The 24,642-nt window shown below is 30.3% G+C and overlaps 1 protein-coding gene across 3 annotated transcripts in view; it reads left to right on the top strand.

Moving 5' to 3' along the window:
- The window catches only part of LOC123548747 (uncharacterized), a 42,185-nt gene that overhangs the window by 7,023 nt on the left and 10,520 nt on the right, over window positions 1-24,642 (top strand). The window contains exon 4 of one of the 3 annotated variants that reach the window (XM_053524718.1): window positions 5,394-5,769. The exons of the other annotated variants lie outside the window; for them this stretch is intronic. The gene's annotated coding sequence lies outside the window, so the exon portion shown is untranslated. Of the gene's footprint in view, window positions 1-5,393; window positions 5,770-24,642 lie in introns of those variants that run through there. 3 annotated transcript variants of the gene reach the window in all.

The raw sequence follows: 24,642 nt of genomic DNA, 5'->3' as shown, positions 1-24,642 counted from the left end.
ATTAAAACTTAGTAAATATATGGCTCTGCGTCAGTTTAGAGCAACAGATTGTAATCAAGACCTTGAATGTTATAAAGAGAGGAAAAGTATTTTTAAAAATGCTGTAAATCAGAAAAAGTATGCTTTTCAAAGTAGAGAACGCATTAAACTCGTTGAATGTTTTAATAACATCAATCAGTTATGGAAAGTACTGAAGAAATCTAGACCAAATCAGAGCGTAAATAGTTTAACTGTTTCAGCAAATGAATGGTTTACATATTTCAGTAGCCTGATGAGTCTGCAGAAGCCATTGTTATTAATGATGAGAGTCACGCCGACCAATTTCTAAATTCTGAAATTACCTTAGAGGAAACTAAAAACTCCATTTTAAAATTAGCAATCGGCAAAAGCCCAGGTAATGACGGATTGAATGCTGAATTTTATAAGTATACAGGTGATATAATAGCTCATGTACTATGCGCTCTATTTAACAAGATATTCATGAATGGGAGTTTCCCCACTTCTTGGGGTCAAAGTATAATCTGTCCAATACATAAGTCAAGAGCCCTTAATGATCCGAGCAACTATAGAGGTATATCTGTAACTACCACAATGTACAAAATCTTTTCTAATATAATGAACTCACGTTTATATTCGTGGGCTGAAAACAATAAAAAATTTATGAAGCCCAAGCAGGTTTTAGACGTGGTTATTCTGCTATTGATAACGTGTTTTGTTTACATGTCATGGCTCAGAAATACTTGGCTACATCTGGTGGTCGTTTTTACTGCCTATATGTTGACATCAAGAAAGCTTTTGATAAGATTAACCATAAAAAGTTATTTGAAAGTTTACAATCTAAAGGTGTAAACGGTAATTTTCTCAGGATCCTTGCTCAAATGTATCAAAATTTACAATCCTGTGTTAAGATCTCAACGGGGAGAGTAACGGATTATTTTCCGTGTAACATTGGTACAAGACAAGGGGACATAAGTAGTCCTGTGATTTTTCCTTATTTATTGACCAATTATCCTCCTTACTGCGTGAAAAATGCAATTCAGGTATTTTTATTGACAATTCAATACCTGATATATTATGTCTGATGTTTGCAGACGACATTGCAAATTGTGCAGAAACTGTATTTAAGTTACAACAACAACTTAACGTAATAGAACAATTTTGTAATTCAACAGGGATGGAAGTTAACCTCAGTAAAACTGAAATAATTGTATTTCGAAATGGTGGACCCTTAAGAATTAATGAAAGATGGTTTTTCCGTGGCCAGTTAGTTAGCGTTACGACTGTTTATAAGTAAATGGGTATCTTATTTACGCCGACCTTATCTTGGACATCAACTAAAGAAAAGTTAGCGTCACAGGCACAAAAGTTGATATATGCTATGTATAACTATCAAAGGCCATTTGGATATTTTAACATTAAACAGTTGTTTCAGTTATTTGATGCTATGGTAAAACCAGTGCTCTGCTATGGATCTCAGATTTGGGGATATAAATATTCGCCAGAAATAGAAACCATACATACTTATTTTTGTAAAACATTTCTTGGAGTAAAAAACTCAACGAATAATATGTTTTGGGAGAATGTGGCAGACTACCAATGTGTATAACCTATTATTCAAACTGTGTTAAGTATTGGTGTAAACTAATACAGATGGTTAACTCTAGATACCATAAACGGTGTTATTATATGCTAAAATCTTTAGATAACGTAGGCAGAATCACCTGGGCTACTCAGGTCAAACACTTGTTATTTTTATATGGTTTTGGTTATGTTTGGGTTTCACATGAAGTTGGAGATATTGACTACTTCGTTAGTATTTTTTGTCAAAGACTCATAGATTGTCATACACAAAACTGGATGAGTTTATCGATGAATCCAGTAGATGTCACCATTATAAACATTTTAAAACTTTATTAAATACAGAACGTTACCTTACAATAAATTTGCCATTTAAATACAGGCTAGCCATGTCAAAATGTCGTTGTTCAAGCCATAAGCTGCATGTTGAAACTGGTAGGCACAACAATACCCCTTTTGAAGAATCTCGTATCTGCCAATTTTGTTATAAAAGAAGTAACACTAGTATTGTTGATTGTGAATATCATGCTTTTTTAATGTGAGAAATTTAGTGAGATCCGTAATCAGTATCTTCTTAATTGGTATTCATCTGACAGAAGAATACAAAGTTTTTATAACATACTTAACTCTGATAACGAAAAGGTGTTATATCAAACAGCATTGTATCTTGAGAAGCTTTTAAATAATGTTTGACCTGTTAAGTATGATATTCAGCAGCCTATAGAACTATTATGTTAAGATATGTTTGCTAGTCGACTGTGTGCTGAATCTATGAATATGTATCTCAACTTAATCAGTGTATATGTATACATTTTGTGGGATCACAACTATCTGATTGAACCACTTACTATATATTATGTATATCATGACGTCTTTCCTGTTTACGGACGTTGCTTTCCCGCGCTTTGTTTAAATACGCTGCTATAAGAAATAGTTCTTAAAAGAAAGCCGTCCGATTGGTTTTATTAGCCCACCTGTCACATAGTGACAGGTTGAGCTTTTGTGATCACCCTTCGTCCGTCGTCCGTCCGTCCGTGCGTCCGTCCGTTAACAATTTCTTGTCTGCATGATAATGGTTTCATTTATGGTTTTATTTTAACCAAACTTGCACACAACTTGTATCACCATAAGATCTCGTTTCCTCTCTTGAGCTGGCCAGATCCCATTATGGGTTTCACACTTATTGCCCCTGAAAGGGCCAAAATTAGCTATTTTGACCTTGTCTGCACAAAAGCAGCTTCATTTATGATTTGATTTTTACCAAACATGCACACAACTTGTACATGTATCACCATAAGATCTCTGTTCCTTTCTTGAACCTGACAGATCCCATAATGGATTCCAGAGTTATGGCCCCTGAAATGGCCAAAATTAGCTATTTTGACCTTGTCTGCACAATAGCAGCTTCATTTATAATTTGATTTTAACTAAACTAGCACACAACTTGTATCACCAGAGGATCTTGGTTCCTTTCTTTAACTGGCCAGATTCCGTTATGGGTTCTAGAGTTACGGCCCCTGATTATGGCCAGAATTAGCTACTCTGACCTTGTCTGCACAATAGCAGCTTCATTTATAATTTGAATTTTATCAAACTTGCACAAAACGTGTGTCACCATAAGATCTTGTTTCTTTTCTTAAACCCACCAGATCCCATAATGGGTTCCAGAGTTATTGCCCCTGAAAGGGCAAAAATTAGCTATTTTGACCTTGTCTGCACAATAGCAGCTTCATTTATTATTTGATTTTAACCAAACTTGCACTCAACTTGTATCACTATAAGATCTCGATTCCTTTTTATACGCCCGAAGGGACATATTATGTTATCGCCTCGGTGTCCGTCTGTCTGTCTGTTGGTTAGCAATTTCCCTTCTGCTCTGTAACACTTGAACTCCTTGAAGAATTTTAAAGAAACCTGACAAAAATGTTCACCTCATCTAAACGACGTGCAGAGCGCATGTTTCGGATGGCTCACTTCAAGGTCAAGGTCACACTTAGGGGTCAATAGTCATATGACTTTGTTTTTTGTGTATATTGCTCTGCATTTGCGTTGCATGGCAGTGCTCTTGTTTTTATTTGGCAAATCCTTCTTTTGTTCACTTACAATAATTTGTTTTTAATTACTTCCCTTTTATGTTACTATAAATAGGTTATTTAGTAACTTTTTTATTATTGGCCGTAGAGAAAAACCGACACCACTTTTCTGTGGTACAACATTTATAGTAAACTTCAATTTTTAGGTATATTTTGACATATCTGTACCTTGTAAGATTTTTTTCTTTTTGGTTAAAGCAATGGTACTCAGGTGAGCGATATAGGGCCATCATGGCCCTCTTGTTTTTATTATTACTTTTTTATCAGTATGCAAGAAAAAGATTTTGTCACTGGTTATAGGTGCAGATGGGTATATCCGGCTCTCGGGTAATTGTTTAGGCGGTAACGAGGCTCTAAACAGTTACTCTCGAGACCGGAAATTCCCATCTGCACCTACAACCAGAAAAAGAATCTTATAAAGTATTCTTTCTTCCCCAGAACAGTGTATCACTGGAATCATCTCCCTCCTGCCGTTGTCCACCTACCAAGCCCTGAGTAGTTCAATGCTGGCATTTGCTGCATTAATCACGTCTCACCCTAATCTGTCTGACTGCTGCTTTTAAACTTTTACTTTTAACCAAGCTATTTTTTCCTTGCTTTTAACAATCTTTTTACAGTTCAGTCTTTTAACATTCTTTGTGGTTTGACGCGGCAAATGTCTACGTCCCCGCGAGGGGTTTGACATTAATGGAAGATAGATAGATACCTTGGCGGTATCCGTATTGAGAAAAAAAAAACTGCAAAAAGATCATGGTGTTCCTTTCAGAATATAAACGTTTATAGCACCCTACGTATAACAAATTGTGTTCATTTCTTGTGTCAGAAGCCAACATAAAGCATTTGCTCACATTTGTTCAGTCTGTGAGACTGCTTATTTGAATTTTATACTGGTATATTCTATTTCATTTTATGCTTTCGGATAAATTACTGAGATTTAAATGAATAAAATATCTAATAAATTCAAAGTAATGATGAAATATATATTTTTCAGTACTCAAGTTGTGACTACTTTAAATACATTTCCCCCTTTAGGATGCCTCAAGCTCTGTCACCCATTGCGATTATAACTTAAATAAGAGTAATTTCTGGTGCACAAATAAAATTCATATTGAAAGCAAGTTTTCCTTAGTTTTCAGCTTCAGCCTTGCTATGCGCCGTGTATCAAGCAATTATCAGAAACGAAAATAATATCACAAGTTTAGTATGGTTTGGACTTACCAATAGCTGTATCCGATAATATATTAGAATTGTTTGTTCGGTAAGTCTTCGTGCACTACAATTTAAAATTATCGGGAAAATTAATGTACAACCATGCCAGAGCTGTGATTTAACTAATAAATCACAACAACAGTATATTGCCAGGCAGGTAAACAAATAAGTAAAAACCCATTTTCTCATTCAGTGCACATGTCTGCAGCAGCTGTCCGATTCCAACTACGCTTTCAATGAAAGATTATCCGCAACCGCTATAAGTAGTAAGACGAATACCGCACAAATACCAGGAATATTTAACCTCATTTGACCCCTAACCCTTGGTCAAAAGTGACCAATGTCGGCCAATTTAAAAATATAAAAAAAAAAACAGGTTTTGAACCCGGTAAAAAAATAAAACGTTTTAAATACATATGATATAGATGAGTTTACAGAATAAAATACATGTACATGTATATTGTTTGAAAAAGAGAATATTTACTGATAATATAAATCCTTATTATGTTACAGCAAACAACGGGAGAAAAATGATAATGGCTACCTGTTCATCTTGTGGAAGAATAAAATCAAAGTTTGTTAAAAGTACAGGGGGTAATTTAGATATTCATAAAGCAATGTTACCTTTATTACGAAGAAAGGTTTAACATTACCAGGATATAACTATTGCGGGCCAGGAAATCCTTTAGATAATGGACCTCCTGTTAATGAATTAGACGCAGTATGCATGGACCATGACTTTTGCTACGACAGTGGTGTAAAAAAGGTACATGTGACAAGCAAATGCTTTCCAACTTAAATAACACTAAATCAAAAACATTTGGAGAAAAGATTGCAAAACATTTAGTTGTAAAACCAGCAATTAAAACGAAATACAAACTTGGACTTGGGCGTAAGTCCCCGGGAGCTGAAAGCTCACTTGGAAAAAAGTCAAAAAACGGGAAAAGGGGGTAGAGTATTTACGTAAAAAGGCCCCCGAAATAACATGGAGTGAAGAATTAGCAGAAGAATTACATAAACAAATTAAACGAAATTTTATGAAACGACGAGTGATAGTTAATGATATTGATGATACTTGGTCTGCTGATTTAGTTCATATGCAAGCTTTTTCAAAATATAATAAAGGTGTAAAGTACTTGTTAACACTTATTGACGTGTTTAGCAAATATGCTTGAGTTAAAGAATAAAACTGGAGAATCTGTTACTGAAGCATTTGAAAAAATAATTTCTGGAGCTTCAGCTCCTGATGAGCTTCACGCTTGGCCTGAATGTAGAACACCTACAAATTTATGGGTAGATGAAGGAAAAGAATTTTATAATAAAACGTTTGAATTATTTTTGAATAAAAATAAGATTAACATGTATCATACATTTAATGAAGGAAAGCTGTAGTAATTGAAAGATTTAATAGAAGTTTAAAAAGAATAATGTGGAAATATTTTACAGCAAATAGTACTTACACTTATTTAGATTATTTGCAGGATATGGTTGACAAATATAACAAAAGAAAACATTCTAGTATAAAAATGACACCAACTGAAGCCAGTAAAAACTTAAATAAAGGTACTGTTTACTTTCATGTATATTGTAATTTAAAGATACCAAAGAGTAATCTGAAGTTTAAAATTGGTGACCGAGTTCGCTTAAGCAAACTTAAACGATTTTTTGAAAAAGAATATACACCAAACTGGACAGAGGAAATATTTATAATTTATGGAATTAATAACACAACTCGCAGAACATACACTATTAAAGATTTAAATAATGAAATAATTCAGGGTTTATTTTATGAGCAAGAACTTTTACCTACTACACAAGAGGTTTTTAGAATAGAAAAAAGTTATTAGACGAGACTATAAGAAAAAAAACAAGCTTTAGTAAAGTGGAAACGTTATAGAGAAAAATTTGATAGTTGGATTCCGTTTAGTGAATTGGAAGAAGTTTAATTTAAAAAATATATTATATGAATGAGTAATAAAAATCTAATTTATAATGGAATAGAAACAATAGATCAATTAATAGACCACTTAACTAAACTTGCTGCTGCTTATAGAAAAAGTTATAAATTTTGCGGAAGAGTAAATACAGGATTACAAATTACAGCAGGAATTTTTGGTTGCTCGACTGCATTAGTACTTGTTCCTGCTATTCCTATATTTATGGCATTTGCTGGCGATGTTCCAGCAGTAATTACAATATTTATTAAACGTTTAAAGGTTGAAGACAAGAAAGATATTTTAAAATCACATCATAAAAAGATAAAACAACTAATAACAAAAGTTCGGATTGGAAAAGTAAGTAAAGAAGATGAGAAAAAAGTTATTGAAGATATTTTTATCATATTGTTAGAAATGCAGAAAGAAAAAGATAATTCGATGCCTCTTAAAATGCATGTGAAGGAATTTAAGCTTAACGGATATAAAAATAAAAAAGAAGAATAGTTGTATTAAAATTATATTGCTGAATTTATTTCTTTACGTGCGTTTTTTAAAGATTTTTTTAAGCATATTATATAGATGGTTAATAGAAAGGTAGATAGAATGATTATGCCAAAATTATCTAGCACTTTAGGAGAAATAATGAATGAAGATAAAAAATCATATAAAAAAGTACTAAAAAGAAGAAATGTTATTAAATCAAAACTTGATCAAACAGTTAGCGATGATTATAAAAGACATGTGATTGATAAATTACAAAATGTTATAGATCCTTATCTTTTAAAAAAAGAATTTATTTGAATTGGATTGTGGTTGTTAATTACCTGAAAAGGAAAATAATGTACCCTCGGGTACTAAAACCTCTGATTTTAAAATATTATGTGATTGTCCCAGACCAAATAATTATCTAAACAATCCTAAAAACGTTATTGCAACCGATTGTGATACTAATGAAGAAAAAAAAAATAAAGAAGCACTTACGCAGCATTTAAAGACCTTGATATTAATTCTGGATTAATAAAAATGTGCTGTGAAGGAAAGAACCGGGTAAAAAGTGGAATATCAAAAACTAATGGAAAAAGATATAAATTTAAATATTTTATTTCTTCTTAAACTTCTTTTTTTTTTTTTTTTGACTTAGCGATTTTTCTCTAAATATAATACATAGATGGCTGGTAGAGAAATTGAGAAGTCTAAAAAAACAATATTTTAAGAAATTTGAAATTAAAATTACATATAGACAAGATCCAAAAAATCAATTATATTTAAATATAGAAGACTGATTTGATATTCTTAAATCTGAACTTAAAATTTAAAAGATATAAAAATAAATGTTGTTTTAAAAATTATTTTTGCAAAAATTAGTAAAACAGATCGCGGGCTTAGCGCAAAACGGTTGTAACTGACATTTTTCACAAAAATCACTTTTTTTTTACACATTTAAACCTATTTTGCATGTCTACATAATCCTGTAAAATATTAGGTTTGAATGCTGAAGATTTATGTGTTATTTTATTTGTTTGCCAAAAGGTTGTATCTGCAAGTGCGGTTTTGTTTTTGTGCAAAACGGTTGTAACTGCCACTTACAACTGTTTTGCACAAAAATGTATTATAAACAAACAAGTAAAAAGGGAACTAAATTATGTTGATGACATCACCAGTGACATCATTTGTTTTGTTTGTCTGGTGGGTGTTAGAGGGGGTCCAATTAATGCAATATGTAATATATAATAATGGAAATATTACAATGTATTCTAGCTGGGTTCATTGCACCTTATTAGTTATGTTCCTATTTAGTTGTTAACATTTTAGCGAAATATTGATGCAGAACGAAAGTAAATATAATATGACATTGGAAATACAATTGCACATAGCTTTCTACTGTAAAGATATCTCCTACTCCATATATTTATATTCAAGATGTGGTAGCATCATAGTAAATACAAGGGCGTATCAATGGGAATAAGACCACACACACCACCCTTTTTTTCAGCAAAGTTTGCATTTTTCACTTTGAATGTCCATTCTTTGAGGTTTTTCGGCACGCTACGCCCATCAACCTGCATTTATGTACAATAAAACAGTTAGATATTACAAAATACAGGGTGGTGGTCTAGTGGATAAGTTGTCGTCTGCTCAATCCAAGGGTCATGGGTCACGACCATGACTTCTCATATGACACCAGTACTGGTTTTTCCAGGAAGCGGACTCGAGAGTGGTTCAAATAAGCTTGAAGCTTTCATCACAACTGAGCTAAAACAAATTATTATAAACTAAAATACAGAAGTACAAGAGGGGGTACATATAGAGTTAACTCAGTATGGGATATCAATTTAGGAGACCATTTGAATAATTTACAAGTACTGTCTGAAACAATCAAAATTAAGGTTCAACTGTACCAAATGGTTTACAAACTAGTATGTTTCTATAGGAAGAAAAGCCTGCTTTTCTAGGCAGATACAGTTGATAATGATGTCCTCATTGTGGGACACATGAATATCCATCTTGATATTCTATCAGATATCGATAGAGATGAAGTCAGATTTACCAGTGTACTTCAGTCATGTGGTATGCATCAACATGTGATTGGGCCTACCCATGCCCATGGCCATACATTAAATGTTGTTATAACAAGGGATATAGCAGCAGAATAATACTGTCAAGGTCATACTGGTAATACGTCACAAGACCATTATGGCATTATTATTATTATTATTATTATTATACCAGATTTATTCATTTCAATGCCTGTGCCATAAAACCAACACTGGTTGGAAGATGGTTTCTTTTTATGAAACTTATAATGTTCTATTGAAGTATGTTCTTTCAGACAAGGTATCTCAGCGTCCCTTGTACTAAATGCATTTCCAGAAGGCACAGACCTAGCTGTTTGTGGTTTACAGACGAGCTTCATGGGGCTATACATTAAAAAGGCAAGCTTGAGCCAAAATGGAATAAATGTAACATTAACAATCAATCATCAATTTTATAGAGACCAATGTGCTATTATAAATACATTCCTTATTGAGGCCAGACTTAACTTCTCCGATGAGGTAAAGTCATGTGGCACTGACCACAAAGGTTTGGCCAAGATAACCAAACGCTAGGAGACAGTCAAGATGCTGCCTGTGCCCCCAACACATCATCAAGGGAACTTGCGCAGAAGTTTAGTGACTTCTTTGAAAAATTAAAAACATTCGGAGTGACATTATTTCCCGTAGTCAGACTGATTCCGAATTAGCAGACGTTTATATGTTCAGAGCATCAGGAAGTAGAAAAATGTCTTATAGAACTTATTTAACTCCTGCAACAACAGAAGAGGTAAAACAAATCATGCAAAAATCTCCAAACAAATCCCGTGAACTCGACCCTTTACCATCATGGCTTTTGAAAAAAATGTTTTAATGAGCTCTTGCCATTGATAACAAACATCATAAATACATCAATGGAATTAGGTTATATACCAAAAGAATTTAAGAGTGCAAGGATAAGACCTCTGCTTAAGAAACCAGGTCTTGAACCAAGTATTCTCAAAAGCCTGTGTCTAAGCTCCCTTTCATTTAAAAAATCTTAGAAAAGGTAGTAGATGTGCATCTTCAGCGGCACTTGTAATGAGTGAAATTAAGCAATATGAGGGACTGCAGTCTGTGTATATTAAGTTTCATTCACCTGTGTCAGAATGGTATCTTCACATCTCTTGACCAAAAATCTAAAATGTCTGTGCTACTTTCGACACGAATGACCATCACACACTGTTACACAGACTTGAATATCAATTTGGAGTCACAGACAAAGCACATGAATGGATGTCATCATATCTAAGAGACACTATCAAACTGTGTGGTTGACTCTGAGTTGTTGACACCTTTAATGATGAAGTACAGTGTGCCCCAAGGATCGATACCTTTTAAAATAAACTCCAAATCGCAGGAAATAACTTCTTGATTTAACAATTTTTCTGGGGGAGATCCCCTATACCCCACACATTCTTTCACACCTCCTACTCACATCCACTTCCAGACATTTCTGGAAATACAGCCAGGATTTATTTAAAGGGTGCAGATTTTCGATTTTGAAATGTTATATTGTAGATGAAGTTTTTCAACAGAAAAAAATCCCTACAAGCTTAAAGATGATCTACTTGCATGTTGTTGTTTCAAATATTGAATAAAAACAAATCATTGCATTAATTTAAAACAGTTTATTCAATATCAAATTGCACTGACTTATTAATGCGATTATTGGACCCTTCCATCCTTATATATTTAATAAGTCCATTTGACATCTAAGTTATTTTTATCTTTGTCAAATGCAGCTTTTTCTATAGGAACAGTGTAAGATCCTGATTACACACCACATTCTTTGTCATCTGATCAGATTGTACACTATTTGCAGGTGCCCTTTTTGATTGATGCCAGGCAATGGGTTCTGGATAAATATAATTTTAATCAGCTATTATATTAACCGTAATTATGCTAATATAATTTAAGTTAAATTAAATATAGCTGTAAATGTTTATTTCTTTTGTAAAGGTTGTTTCACAGCATTAAAATGCTAAAGTTACAATATGGTGTGTTTCATATTCATATTATTTAGTCAACAAAAACAGCACTAATTGGTAGTTAGGTAAGTAAATCTGAAATAAAAAAATATATTGATTACTCAGAATTGAAAAATTCATATAAATTATTGAAAAAAAAATAAATTTTCATTTCAGATACAACCGTTTTGCATTTAAATATTTTCCCAAAATCTGTGCATTTTAAGTGCAAAACAGTTGTAAATGACAGATACAACCGTTTTGCACTGAAACATTTCCCCAAATCTCTGCAATTTAAGTGCAAAACGGTTGTAACTGACAGTTTAACAAATATCTCTTTTTTTAATGCAAGAACAGAGCTAGTGCTGATAATATGTTAAACAAAATGCAAAAATAGGTTTCCATGCAATAAAACTTGGTTTGAATGATGAAAGTTTAAAAAAATATTAAGTTTTATTGTCTTCCTGTAAAATTTTCAGAATTGCAGTTACAACCGTTTTGCGCTAAGCCCGCGAGATACAATATATAAATCAGTTTATTTTCAATCAAAGGCGTTAGAAATTATTAACACAAACGAAATAAAAAACACTTTACGCCAAACTTTTGATGAATAGTAAATAGGATTGGTAATTGGATTTCAGAAGGAAGTGGCTGGAGAATAGTCAGTTGATGCACATTATATAAATAGATATAAATATAATCCATTAGCTGCTTCTAGTTATTTAGAATTACCAAAACCATTACAAAATTCAATGAAAGGATTGATAAATATAAAGAATAATGATAATGAATGTTTTAGATGGTGTCATTTGGCTTACAAATTTCCTGTAACAAAACATTCCGAAAGAGTTTCAAATTACAAAAAGCATAAAGAGGAACTTAATTATAAAGGAATAAAATTTCCTGTTACAATAAATCAAATACCTAAAATAGAAACTTAGAATGATATTTCATTTAGGCCTCACCAAATTAAAAAGTTGTTCGTCGGATTTGCCGCTCGTATATTTTCAGAAACACAAAAAAAATATTTTTTTTTGTTTTTGGCTAGCGCTCGCCCCATTGAAAAAAACCAGTCCATAATTTTTTGTAGCGCTAATTTTTACGGACGTAAAAGTGTATAATTGCGTATACATCCAGTCCCAGATTGTTCTCAAATGGATTTTAATCAAAATAAATGCATACTACATACACATCGTCTATAATAAATCATAACACTTGTATTTAGTTGCATTAAAGTTATTTCCCCTTTATGCAGTTACGCCATTTTCTTCAAATGTTTACCAAATTACGTACTACAAAAATCGATTTATTTCATTGAAAACTGGATGAAGAAAAACATACTAATTTGTTTGATAACATCAATCTACATTTTTTTTTGGTAAGGGTAAATACTTATTGATGCCTGTCACTTACCTGTTTTCTGTTTTTTCCTGTCCAAATATCCGCATACGAAAGTTGGTGGGGTAAGGAATTTACATTACGAGTTGTTTTCAGGACAGTTTTGATTTTCAAATTTTCCAATCATTTAGTAGACTAATGTTAATGCACGTTTATCTCCATTTCAAACTTTAATTGAGACTTTGTTTCAGCAAATTTAATATGTTATGAAAGTTTAAAGTTAGAAAAAAGAGCTGTACATAAGACATCATGCTCGACTTTACTAAATCAGAGCTTTGCCAGTTAAAGGGGCATAATAGTCAGAAGCTATTAAAGTACAGAGCTATTGATCATTATATAAAACTTAATTAAAGATATTTTATGTTAAAAAGGGGCATAACTGTGTCTAGATTCAGACTTAAGAGTATTGTTTCTCCTGGTGTAGACTTTGACAGTAAATAAATCAGAAGCTTTAGTATTAAAAGATCTAGCAACACTCACATAGATATTTGATGTATCAAAAACTTTGTAAAGTCAGCTAAGAATGCTACATTTTCATAGCAGTAAATAATCGATTCGATATTTGATTACAGTGTACTGTATGACAATGTTATTACCTTTTTTCATGAGTTCGCTTTGTTGTGCGTCTGCAGGTTAGATTTTCTCAATCCCTGGGGACTTACTTTTTAATTTAAAAGGGCTATACATTATATTTTAAGGTTTTACTTAGTCAGTCGAAGGCCAAATGAAGACAAATATATTTCTTCGCTCTTCGCTCGCTCCTGATTTTCTCAAAAACCAAAAAAAATATTTAAATTATTTTTTCGCTCGCCGCCTCAAATTTTTCAGAAAAAAATCCGATGAACAACTTATCAATTTGGTGTGGCCTTAATATATTTGTTTATGAAAAAATTAATATTTATCCATTGTACATCTCAAAATACCAATATGAAGAACACTGTGACATGTTGTTAATCAATAAAGATAAGATAAACCATTATGTTTGGATAAAATACTTTAATAGATTAATGTTTAACAAAACCAAAGATCAACATAAAAAACATTTTTGCAAATCATGTTTACAATTTTTTTTACAAGAAATAATATTAAATGAACATATACCAAATTGTTATGCTATTAATGGCGTTCAAGCTGTAAAAATGCCAAAAGAGGGAAGTAAAATACATTTTAAAAATTATCATATAGGCTTAGCAGTACCTTTTGTAATTTATGCTGATTTTGAATCAATAACTGAAAAAAATATCAACTGCTTTACCATCACCTGAATCTTCATTTACTGAACCATATCAAAAACATAGATTGTGGTTACGGTTATAAAGTTGTTTGTTGTTATGATAAATATATTAAACCAACACAAGTTTACAGAGGTCCTAATGCAGTTTATAAGTTTATTGAAAAAATGCTTAAGGAAGAAGAGTATTGTAAGAAAATATTAATGAGAACTTTAACAAAGATTTGAGAATGTCTGAAGAAGCTTTATTTAAAAAACAAAAGTTTTGTCATATTTGTGAAAAAAGAATATAAGAAAACTGACATTCCGGTACGAGATCATTGTCATATAACAGGAAAATTTAGAGGAAGTGATCATCAAGACTGTAATATTAATTTTAGACTAACACACAAAATTCCTGTTATTTTTCATAATTTAGGAGGTTATGATGGTCATTTTATTATGCAACAAATAGGAAAATTTAAAAAAGAAATTAATGTTATTCCTAATAATATGGAAAGATACATGGCATTTATGGTAAGTGATTTGGTTTTTATAGACAGTTTTCAATTTATGTCTCAATCATTGTTGGATAACATAGTAAAAAATATTCCAGAATTTAAATACACATCTCAATAATTTATAGTGATGGACGTGAGTCCCTGGGAGCTGGAAGCTCACATAAAGTTGAATTATTAACAACAAAAGGTATTTATCCATATAATTACACGGATTCATTAAAAAATTCAAAGAAACAAAATTACGTTCTAAAAAAGAGTTTTATTCAATTTTAAACACATATATCTGACATTGAATATGAGCATGCTAAAATGTTTGGAATAAATCTAAGATAAAAACAATGGGAGAATATCGTGATTTATATTTAAAAACTGACGTATTACTGTTAGCTTATGTTTTTGAAAATTTTAGAAAACTATGTTTGGAATATTATAAACTTGACCCTTGTCATTACTTTAGTAGTCCTGGGTTAGCTTGGGATGCAATGTTAAAAATGTCTGGAATAAATTTGGATTTAATAACTGATATTGATATGTATTTTGTTATTGAAAAGGGACTGAGAGGAGGAAAAAGTTATATAGCTAATCGTTACAGTAAAGCAAACAATAAATATATAAAAGATTATTATCCTGAATTAGAAACTAAATACATTATGTACTTAGATGCTAAAAACCTCTACGGTTGGACTATGTGTCGACCTTTACCCTCTTGAAATTTTAAATGGGTCACTAAAAACAATATAAGAAATTAATTGCAAAAGATAATACTAACTTTATAATTGAAAGTGATCTTGAATATCCAAATGAGTTACATGATCTTCACAATGATTATCCCTTAGCTCCTGAAAAAATTAAAATACTAGATCAATGGCTTTCAAATTATAGTAAAAATATTAAAAAAGAATTTGAAATAGGAAAAAGTAATGTAAAAATATTAGTTCCAACTTTAATAAAAAAAACAACATCATTATGTTGTTCATTATAAAAATCTTTAACTTTACGTACGATTAGGATTAAAAATAACAAAAATAGACAGAATATTAACTTTTGACGAAATATTCGTTCTGAAAAGCACACTCTTTCCAGTTATGTTATAAATAAAACATCTTTATCATGTTATGACGATAAAAGATATATTCTTGATAATGGTATTGATACATCAGCTTATTATTAAATTACAGAACCATAAATTGTTAATTGAATATTCATAACGTTTAAACCATCTATATAAATTACAACATTCATTTTAAATTCATCAGCATAATTAATAGAAATAGATTCATTTTTTTCTGTTATTTTTGCATAATATCTTTGAAGAACTTTATTTTCTTTGTTTTTTATTCCAATTTAACTTCTCCTTTATCTAATTTAATTGCATCTATGAGAATAATTAAATTGCAATTTTGTTTGATTGCTACATTATTACCATTTAAAACTAAACCAGGACTAGCATTTACAACTTTCCATTGAAATAATCCAGCAATATCTTTTGTTTTAGATGTTAAAATATAGGAGGTTTCTTATTATTTGCCTTTCTATTTTATTTACTTTTTCATTTATATTATTAAATATTCCCATTATATAAAAAAACACAGTAATTAATTAACTAGATAGAATCTAACATAATTTCCTGGTTTGATAGTATATTTAGTATCAAAATTAAATGGTGGCAATACTTCTGAATCTGGAAAGATGGCAAACCATGTTCCTTTTCTTAAATTAATTTTATTTTTTTTCTTGAAAACCCGTGTTGTATTTTTAGCCTCAGCTGTTATATACTCATGTCCGCTTGTGTTATCATCTCGTCATCTAAAAATAAACGATCTAATTCAAATCCAGAGTATTCTTCAATAATGTTAACTTCAATTGTAACTTCAATTATGTAATCCCCATCTTGTTGAATTTCAAAACCAAAATCTTTATCTTTTTCAATTTTTTCAATAAAACTTTTATGATCTGTAATCTTATTAACTCGTATTCCAAATAATACATAAAAATCTTGGGTGTCTCTTATTTTTTTGTTGTAACTGTTTATCTTCAATATCGTAATATATTAAACTAGAATATATCTTTACATGAAGTTGCCTGCTATTGTAATATTAAAAAAGAAACACTTCACGTCTTACTTTTTCTAGTTCTTCTTTTATTGCTTTATATTTATTTTCATGTTCAAGAATTACTTCAGCTAAATCATTAAATCGATTTGTTGTTGCAACTTCAGAAGCAGATAAATTGCCAACAGTATTTTTTGTTCTAGCTAATCGTATTTTTTTGTTTTAGAAAAGCATTTTTTACTTCTGTAAATTCTTTGGCATTAGTGGTAATTGCTTCAGTATGAGCGGAAATTGCTTTAGTATTAGCAGTCATTGATTCTCCTTGTTTAACTTATTTTTCAACTACAAACTCCACTTTTTTTTTCAACTTTAGCATTAAATTCGTTAATATCTTTTTGTAATAGACCTGTAAGTTTACTTAAGTCTGCGTACTTTATATTGTGACGTACATCGACATTACTAATCAAGTCTACAAGTTGTTTCTTCAAATGTTCTAAGTTAGAACTTAAGATTTTTCTAAGGTTATCTAATGCTGTGTCGTGATCATAACCTCTTTGTGAAGCTGCCTTTTCAAGTTCAGATTTATATTCTGCAAATTTATTTGAAAATGTGTCTAACAAATCTTGATACTTTTTTGTAAAGTCAGTATTTAGTTTATTTACTTCTGTTCTAATTTGTAACTGATACATATTTTGTAACTTTTTCCCGGCTTCAATAATTTTGTCTTTTAATTCTTCATTTTAATCATAGTACTATTTATTTCCTGAACATGATTGTATAAGTTTTCAAAATTGGTTCTGAATACTTCTTTTATCTGACTATCTGTCAAATTACATTTCTCTTCCAGTTCTTTAATAGAATCAACCATATCTTTCATTTCTTCTTTAATTTTATCTCGCAACACAACTATTAATAATGAATTGTTTTTAAAAACTTTTTTAATTCTTCAATATTCTTTACTTCTGCTTCTAGTGTCTCTTTAATACTTTTATTATCTTCAAGATTATAGTCTTCTATTACACTTTGAAAGTTTTAAACACAAACCGTTTTGAAACTGCATCACTGGGTTTATCTGGATTTCCTAGGTTGATTATTTCATTACCTCCCATATCTAATGCTCTGTTCATTGTGTTATCAAGTTCCTTATTTTTATGAAGATATGAGTCCATGTCCTTTTTTAGTTTTTTGAATTGTTTTCTAGTAGCATAAACACTTAAATCAATATCAAGTTTAACTTTACTTATACTGTCAGGTTCACTTATTTGTTCTATATTATTAAAAACTCCCATTATATAATCATTATATAATTCCCGTGAAGTTTTTTCTTAAAAACGTCCTTGGTTTCTCAACATATAAGAAATCATATTTTTATATTGTTGCATTAGCAAAAGAATCACAGTCTATATTTTGTTCATTACAAATCATATCATTTTCCTTTTTACCTGGACTTTCAAACAAGATATGTGTGAACAGTTAATTCAGATATCTTTTGGTGTTTTATAGTAAGACTGACTTAAATAAATAACAGAACAGTTTTTGTGACGTCCTTGAATAAAGTATTTTGTTATTTCATTCTGAACCTTTTTTCCTTCACATATAAGATCATCAAATATTGCTACTTTTTGTTTTTCTGATTCAAGATCATTAACGTCAATTAATTCATTATTAGAATATTCAAGTATTTCATTTGGATCTAATTCAAATTCATCTGCAATTTCATTTAAGGGTTTAGGATTTATTAAATCCTGATATTAGATTGTTCTAGGTTTTTAGCATACAGGTATAATTTATCATAATATATAAGAGGTTTTCGGAGCATATGCATTAATGTATTTGTTTTTCCTGATCCGGAAGATCCACATATTAACATTCTAAAACGTGAATCTGGCATAAAAGGATAAAATTGCTTAAAGTTATTAGATTTATCACTTTTTGTATCATAATTAGGAATTTTCATTATATAATAATCTTACATTATCTTACATTATCTTATATTATTATATAAATGGTAGCAAAACTTATAGAAATGAGAGAAATAAACAACCTAGTTGGACAAAAAGTAAAAGCTAAAAGAGAAGAAATAAGAAGAGAAAAAATAAGAAAAGCTACTGGTCGAGAAATGTATAGTGAAATTTATAAACCAATTACAGAAGGAATAGAAAGTCAAAAAGGAGAATTGTCAAGTCAGTTTAAAAAAAGCATTACCTGGAATCAAAGAACAATTATCGTTACTCCAAAAAAGTATTTCAAAAGATCTGACACAAGGTATTACTGAATTAACTAAAGGAATGCAGGAAGAATCTAAAAAACAGCAAGCTTTAAAACCAGCTCCCTATTTCCATTCGATAGATTCGGTAGATTGGGGAGATGAACCTGTTCAACGGGTTCCTAAATATGAATTTAAGAAATTAGAAGATTATGGAAGAGAAAAGATGGGAATAACTGAAAAACCGATAACTGATAATAATAACGAAAGAAGAGATAAGTAAATTATCAAAAGAAGAAATTGATGACTTAGAAAAAAACTATGTACCAGTAGAAGAAATGAAAGATGGATCTGTTAGATTATTATCTAAAGAACAGAAGGATTTGGATACGGATGATGATGAGTATGAAGAATTTCCTGAAGAATTGGGGACAAGAATAAAAGAATTTAAATTTGATCTTAATAAAGAAATTGATTTAAAACATTTAGATAGAAAAAAATATAACACACCAAAAGAAGTGTTTAAGTATTTTTTCAGCGAATCTGAAAATCCTGATGAAAAAATGACTAGGGAAGAAGTAGAAAATATCATAGATAATGTATCGGATAATATAAAAGAATTGGGTTATGAATCTGGTGCAATAAGTAGAATGAAAACACAACAAAACTCGAGCAAAAGCAAAAGAAAGCAATTATAGCCAAGTCGAATAATTAAAAAAAAATATAGAGAAGTGATCAATGATATTCTAAAACAAGGAAAATATATAAGAAAAGGAATAAGACATCATAATCGAAAACAATGTTTTCTTAAAAAAACAAAGGTTCTAAATCCATATAAAGTTTTACCAAATGGACAATATGGTAATTTCATGACTGATCTTAATAATGGTCAAAATAAATTGATTGCTCAGGATCAAAGAACTGGAAAAGAAGTAATTAACGTTAAGGTAGATGATGATTTGATTGATTTGATTAATAAAAGATATAACAATAATAAAAAAAAACATTCAATACTTTCTAGGAAAATATTTAAAGAACTAACAGAAAAATCAGGATTACCTATCAATTAAAGATCTATGAAATTTAAAAAAGTAATTAGGGGTCAAGGTTTGTCCATGTAATCAAGAAGAACTGGTTAATAACTTAGAGCTTATTTGTGGTTCAATTGATGCTGGAAATAATAATGAATAACTAAATTAAGTTCTGAAGCTGTTAAAAACGATAATAAAAATACTCCAAGCGATTTTACAGTCAGATTCAGTCGTTCCTTAATTTTAGATAAAAATAAAACGTATGCTGTTGGTTTGGATAGTATTAACACTATGACTTACTCTTGGTGTAATATTAGTGATGAATACGATAATAAAAGAATTCGTTATAATAATGGTAAAGAATGGAAATATATCATATTCCCAAATGGTTCTTACAGTTATACAGACATTAATAATTATATCAAAGAAACGTTAATAACCAGTGGTGATTTTGAATTTGATAAACCAAACATTGCCTCAATAAGTTTGGATTTTGATTTAAGTAGTTTTAAAATATTAATTTCAATTAAAGATAATTTTAAGTTGGGACCGGTGCTAGAGGGCGTGGGCAGTATTGCATTTTCCATTACTGCTCATGAACAGACTCAATCAAACCGAGTCTGCAACTTTCACTGTTTGCCTTGTTTTCGGTGCTTCCGAGGGATCTACTTTCCAGATTTTATTTACTTCACAACAGCGGGTGTTAAGTGCTGTGTGGCGGCCGTAAAAAGTCGCCCCGACTTCATCTTAATGTTGTTATATTTTCTGGTCCTTCGGGATCATTGATTTCAACTCATTTAGATTTGAAGATTGAATACTGCTTAAGCCGGTGATGGGGGGGGGGGGGGGGGGCGTGGGCAGTGTTGCATTTTCCATTACTGCTCATGAACAGACTCAATCAAACCGAGTCTGCAATTTTCACTGTTTGCCTTGTTTTCGGTGCTTTCGAGGGATCTACTTTCCAGATTTTATTAAGAATGTCAAATTTTCATACATTGCTTGGATTTGATAAAAAAAGTTTAAAACAAAACCGAATGGGTAACTACGACACCAAATATAACTAACTATGTAGATACAATTTACATTCATTGTGATCTTATTGATAATTCACTTGTTGGTGGTAATTGTAGTGGTATTATCTATGCTTTAAGTACTGCAGATTTAACAAGAGCTTATACATTTACAAAAGAGCCAAACAAAGTCGGATATTCTGAAATTAATAAAAATGTTATAAATTCAATTAGAATATATATTACAGATGTATTTGGTAGAATAATTAATTTTGATGGAGTTGAAACCAGTTTTACACTAATTTTTAAAAGCAATATAAATATATAATGTACAAGAAAGTTTATGACAAAAATAAAGGAATATTTATTTATGTTGATACTCAAACGGGAGAAGAAATTATGCAAGGTTAAGGTATCTTTGGCACTTTAATAAAATTGTTTTCATCTTCTGTTACATCTTCAATTGGTAGTGCTGGAAAAAAAAGCCCTGGAAACTGCAGGAAAATCCGCGCTTGAAAGTGGAACAAAAAGATTGGAACGGAAGTCGGGCATTAAGCTGCTGATAAAATTACAGAAAAAAATAAAAGTTTAAAAAAAACGCTGTGGATGTTAAAACGCCTGCTGTTAGCGATTTAATTGTCAAGAAATTACAAGAATAAAATAATAGTAAAAATAATAATGATAATGAGGAGGATATTTATAAGATTAAATAGGTTATTGTCAGGATCTTGGACTTCAGCTCAGCTTAAACATATTAACAGATTAATTTATAAAAAATAAGATAATATATAATATACATGTTTAGAACAAAACAGTATTGTGAACGATACGAACTAACTCCTATTCAATTAGATACACCTTTAATTTCTGTTTTGGGAAATAATGTTAAACAACAAAAAGTGGGTATCACTTTACAATTAATGATAGAAGTTCATATTTTGATTGGTTTAATGGTTATTTTGAAGTAAGTTTTAAAGTCAATAAACTTGCTAATGGTAATAATTATGGTGGTGATGATCAAATTGCTTTAATTAACAATGCAGCTACAATAATTGATCAGCTACAAATTTAACAAAATGGAAATATTGTCTATGATTGTAATAATTTATACAAGGTAATAAATGTAAAGAATTTAGTTGAACTATCTAAGAATTATGCAGAATCAACTGGAACAAATGAATTTATTTATTTAGATACTATTGCTGCTGCTGAAAGTAGGGATGACCAAGCTGGATATAATCCAGGTTTTGAATTTAGAAAAAAAATAATCAAGGGTGGTAAGGAGGTTAATGCTAAAATTCCGTTAAATAATTATACATTTTTTCAAAGTTTGGAACAAAACATGTTACCCCCAAGCCAAATACAAATAACATTACAATTAACAAATGATGATGAATTAATTTACAGAGTTAATGCTGCTGATGCAGGTAGGGTAATTGTAACTAAATTAATTTTGTGGGTTCCACGTTTAATTTTTAATCTACATGGAATTAATTTAATTTCTGAAAGATATATGAAAGCAACAAGTTGGAAATATCTTCGTGAAATGATAACACAATCTGTAGATACATAGCAAAATAATATAACTTTTAGAATAACAGCCGGTGTAAAAAACCCGAACATGTGTTTGTTTATTTACAACGACCTGATAAAAGTAATTCACAAGAACATAATCCACATTTATTAGATACATTTAAAGCTAATGCAGCAGATAATGATTGTTGGCTGGAATCTTGTCGTCTTGAAGTTGGTAATGGTGTTTTTTATCCCGAAACGGAATATAGAAGTATAACAAGAATTTATGAAGATGTTCTTAATTATTTTCATAAACAAAATAATAAAACAACTGGAAGTCTCTTAAATTTATTTAATTTTCAAAGTTTGTTTGGATTTGTTCATTTTAACTTAAAATTTAAAAAGGGAGGAGTTACAGAAGAAGCATATTACATTAACAGCTAAATTAAATGTCCGGCCAGCAGCTAATATTCGTGTTTATGCAATTATATTGTATGAGGAAACAGTTGAAATAAATACTATTGGAAATGAACTTGTTATTGTGTAAATAAAATATATATTTAATACATAATGGCATCAAATTATATTGAATATAAAGTATCATAAAATTCCATATACTTTTAGATTAAAACATGAACAATTACGTGGACACTTTCCTTTACTTTTAACAAAAACACAGATTAATCAAATTGAAAAGTCTATTAGAAATAAGAAGGGATTAGAAATTACAATTTCCAGTCAAGGCCAAAATGGCGGATTTTTGGGAGCTTTGGCTGATTTGTTAAGTCGAACAGTACTTCCGGTAGCTGCAAAAATAGCTCCAAAAATATTAGAACCGTTGGAGCTTTGTCAGGGCTTGCTAGTACTGGTGTTAGTAAAATACTTGGGAATGGTATGATTTTAGCAGCTAATAATAAGAGAAACATGATATCACCATATCTTACACCTAATCAAAGAAAACAATCAGTGGGATCTGGAGTAATTAAATTAACACAAGAACAAAAACAAGACGGTGGGTTTCTAGGTATGCTGGCTGCTAGTCTAGAGATACCTTTGATTACATCCCTATTAAGTGGTAAAGGCATACAAATTGATTCTCAACAAAGGCGTTACAGACGAATTCCTATTGTAAAAAAAGTAAAATTTATAAACAATCCAATTTCTAACTTTTAAATTGAACAATGGGTAAAACAATTAAAAATTAAAAACTTAAGGGGTGTATTTAGTAGAAATAATTTACCGAAAACAAAATAATCAAAGTCTTCAGAAAGTTACACTTTACTAAAGGTCGAATGTGGAATAATCAATTTAGATGAATCTGTTGGGTCTGGAACACATTGGGTATGTTATGTAAATAAAATATACTTTAATCAAACCAAGGGTTTTCTTTATAGTACTTTGTACTTTGACCCGTTTGGACTTCCTCCACCAAAAGAAGTTATTAGTTATATTCCGGGTGTAAAGTATAACAACATAAAATATCAAAACAAAACAAGTGTACTGTGAGGTTATTATTGTTTATTTTTCATTAAAATGTTACAAGATGATATAAACATTTATGTTTTATTGTATACAGTACTAAAAATTGATAATGTAAAATATAATGAACAAACAATTATGAATTATTTTATGTCTCACAACAAGTAATCTAAAAACAAGCGTTTACAGTGTAAACGTTAATATAAATAAAAGTACAAATCATAGAAAATCCACTAATACTAAAAATAAACGTGAACATTGTACACGGAAGTGACGAACTTAAAACAGTTACCAATTCAATTCTATACATGTTTCCTCAATCAGTTTCCTTTTTTTATTAAAGCTCCAATATTTATACTACATTTTTGTAAATATTGATGATTTTCAATTAAATCATAAACTAGAACAAGGTGTTGATAATATTTTGTGTAAGGTATATCTTTGTTATAAAGATAAAGTCCTATAGCATAATCCTTTGGGTAAGCTAATTTTAATGTTTTAATTATGAAACCAATGTTATAACAAAAAACTATACGTCGTTTGTTCCTGCATATTTGTTGATCTAAATTTTGAATACTTCTGGCACATTTCTCCTCGTTTAAAGTATCTACATTTTTTATAACTTCTCCTTGTCTTCCCCAAACTAAAAGTTCTGTTGTTGTAATGTTATCCCTGAAATAAAAAAAAAACAATTGCATTACCATAAGCAGGTAAAAGTAAAATGTATCTCTAAAAACACAAAATAATATTTCTGAAGTTAGTAAAAAAAAACAAAAAATATAACTTACATTATAATCGCTTAAATTCCTTCTCAAAGAAAGTTCTATTTTTATTAATCAGTTAGGTTGGTGTTGCGAAATACGT

The sequence above is a fragment of the Mercenaria mercenaria genome, chromosome 15 (genome assembly GCF_021730395.1).
Source record: "Mercenaria mercenaria strain notata chromosome 15, MADL_Memer_1, whole genome shotgun sequence".
Lineage (NCBI taxonomy): Eukaryota > Metazoa > Mollusca > Bivalvia > Venerida > Veneridae > Mercenaria > Mercenaria mercenaria.
The sequence above is the reverse complement of the archived record's forward strand: the minus strand, read 5'-3'. Positions and strand labels throughout refer to the sequence as shown.